This window comes from Anneissia japonica, unplaced genomic scaffold (genome assembly GCF_011630105.1).
Source record: "Anneissia japonica isolate Jap-2015-1 unplaced genomic scaffold, ASM1163010v1 scaffold1356_len1145284_cov175, whole genome shotgun sequence".
NCBI lineage: Eukaryota > Metazoa > Echinodermata > Crinoidea > Comatulida > Comatulidae > Anneissia > Anneissia japonica.
Window position 1 is genome coordinate 102,252 of NW_022706987.1, and position 3,470 is coordinate 105,721.

The following is a 3,470-nucleotide window of genomic DNA, read 5'->3' on the forward strand; positions in this document are numbered from 1 at the left end:
TGTGTTGTTGCTCTGAGTTTAAATATACCCCTTAAACACAATATGAACAAACAGATATTAATGATAATAACAGCGCTCATAGGAACTGAAGATGCCATACTGTAGCCTTTCAACAAAAGTTGCTTTTTTACTTCAAACTGCTGATATGGGGAAAACAAATGAGAATTAGATTCTCAAAATTTTAGGTTTTTTTCATTTCTGATAAATATATGTGTGCAAAAAATGAAAAAAATTCTATGACTCATGGTGTATTGTTCAGTTGTCTACCCCTAAAGTAGGACTGTCTAGTGTAAGCCAAGGCACGGCAATAGAATGGTGGAAAGCTTAGCCAAAATAGTAACATTTTCTATTTTTAACTTTTTCATTAGACAATTTAAAGATGTTCCTGTGGATATCAGTGTCCAATTATTAATTAATTTAAACTTTATCAAACATAGACTTATATATTTATATTGCAATTTTAAACAAATTTTAAGATACTGTATTTTATTTTTAAGTGAAGATTGTAAAGATCGAATTGTGGAATTTTAACGTTGCATGTTTTTTTAAATAATTTTATGTAAGTATTTCTTTGTGGAGACCCTCTAGACTGTTATTTTCATTAATATAACATTTAGGTAATCCTGCCTCATTGATTAATGATATGATATATGATATAGTGGAATAAATATTAACCAGTATATATTGAAATAAATTCACAAAAATAAATAAGAAAGATTTATTTGACTTCAAAACATAAAATTAATTGTGTACCTGATCCACAGGTTCGCACGCGGCCAGGTCAAGCAAAAATCCAAAACTGGACTATGGCGATTTAAAATTTACAAGCAATTGTGCCCTCTATGTAATATGATCAAAGTAAACATCGAGTTATCCTACCAATGGAGAAAAAAATGAAAAATTATTTCCTTCATTTTAGCTATTTACCGGCTTTAAATCTGAATTGCAGTGAATCAAATATCGTATTGTATTTATCTTAATAATAATAAATAAGAATTATAAGCTCACATATCCACTAGAGTAGTGCTCAAGGTGCTGCAGAAATACAGAACCAAACATTTTTGTGAATCTTAAAACTACCAGAGAAGAAGCACCTTGCACTTTACCATCTTGGTGTCTCTGATTGTGAAAATAGTACGGTTGATTTTGGCCCTATAAATGATTCAGAGAACCTGGCCTAGCCTGGCTAACCAACCACTGCTGGTGTCAATGATTAATGGATCTCGATTTAATGTGAATTCAATTTATCTTTACCATAAAACTACGAGTAGATTTATGCCCTGCCAAAAGTGATGGCTCTGCCAAGCCTTTTGTTATTTAAGTTCAGATACACTATAACGATTACGGTCTTTGATTCCAGCAGTCATGCATAAGGCTAGTAGTAGTAGTATAATAAAGAATGGTTTACCTACAGTTGTGGGTAAACAGTAGGAAAGGTCGTACTTGCATACATTGTCGAGCGCTCGTTTTTCATAATATGTCTACTATTTTAAGAGGCTGGTGTGTGTATGCACAGTATTGTTCGCTTTTGTCCGCAAAAATATTTCTCAAATGTGTAATTTGAGACCTTCGAAAATATTTTTGGAAAAAATTTGCGGTCGTGCGCAGAGGGCTACACAAATATTTTTTGTATATGTCCTAAAATTGTACTGTAACTGATGTGAATATGTCTAAATACAGAAAAATCACATCACAAAAAAATGTTTTGATTGAAATTAATTTTAACAATTAATATTTTGAGGGTGGTCCTTCCAGCCTGAGTTGATTAGAGATCCTCAATACATAAAAAGTAAAAATACTGTAGAAATGAAATAAATTTAATAGATAATTTAATCTTGCAGAAAACATTTGTTTGTCATTATTTATGATTAAATGAAAATATATTTCCATTTTACAACTTATGTGGTATCTTGATGAAACCTTCAAAAAAAGCATCACAAAACAATTTTTATTAATTTGGGAGTTTCAAATTTCCTGTACTTTGATGATTCAGAAAACATTTTTTTTTGTATTAAACAAGAATTGCAAATCTCTGCAACCATACTATATATTATTATAGAACATATATTAAATTAATTGCAATAATATTTATGTATAGCTGATTATTTTACAAACTTGACAGAAGTTTTATGTATATTAAGTTTTGAATGATCTCCAGTGAATACGTTCTTACTCGAGTGCCAGAGATCTAGAAATGATTGGTCTCGTGTGACCTGAGGCTATCACATGATAGGTCATGCACGACTAACAGTAAGTGCTGTATCCACAACCTTTCAACATTACAGTAATTACTTGTATCCAATGCCCATAGGCCTAGTACATCAACAATTTTACAGAAATATGTATTATGTTTACATGAATATATTTTGTTATTGTAACTACTGTATATTCTACTTATTTATAATTCATCCACACTATAGTTAATCCTAGCCAACTTAAGGTTATATATTATCTCAAGTAATTTCTTAAATTTTCTTTAATTGTATTATGTAGCCACTTGTTTATGTTATTGGCTGAATAAATAAATAAAGAATGAATGAATGGCTGCATAAAGAATGAATGAATGAATGAATGAATATTTATATTAGTATTCCTGTTTTAGTGTTATTGGTACAATAGCCGTTGTTTCTGTGATATCTAGTATATAGAATTATTGATATTGCCATTATAATTCCAATCATATCATCTTAATTATTTGCTATGAAAGGGTCATTCATAATTGTACACTCAGTACAGTATGTTTGGGGGTGTGCTGAGACATAAACCTTGAAATACATTTTTACAAAATAAATTGCTATTTCAAATTACTTATAGTAATTTTTGTGCTGGAAGAAACCTATAAAGGTCAGTGTTGTAAAATCTACATTTTTAGGGTACAGTTAAGGAAGATGATTTTTGTACCTTGTTTAGCGCCGAACTCACCACCTGCCAATAATAATGATTTTATGTAAAAATAAAATTTTTTTGCCAATTAGCACACCCACCACCACGAAAAAAGTTAAAGTTAAAGTTTTTTCTTTATTTTTATTATTCTGCTGCAAAAAATAAGATGTACATTTCTTCCTAATTAATTAAATTTAAAACATTTAACCATACTATTACTACACTGTTGATATCCACCAATGAAATTTTATTTTTATTGTCTCCTCCATCTGGAATTTTTTAGCCAAAACTATTTGCTAAATAAGAAAAAAAAATTTTATATATTTTTTTTTTCGCCCTCCATTGACGATTTTTAAAAAATTAAGTTTGCGAAAAAGTTGTGCCTAATGAGTGATAACTATTATTCATATTATTAATTATAAGGAATTAAAATAAATTAAATTAAATGCCCCTTAAGTTAGAAGGTTATATAAAATTTCAGCTCATTTCCAAGAATTATTCAAAGAAAAATGTAACATCTTATGTTCTATCTGGGCACTGTTATTATTACCGGTATATATTTATTTGTTTATATTGTGTTTACAGTG

At 29.3% G+C, this 3,470-nt stretch overlaps 1 protein-coding gene across 2 annotated transcripts in view; it reads left to right on the forward strand.

The window, feature by feature from the left end:
* Positions 1 to 3,470, forward strand: part of LOC117106246 — a 41,643-nt gene that overhangs the window by 16,362 nt on the left and 21,811 nt on the right. The gene's annotated exons all lie outside the window — the stretch shown is intronic.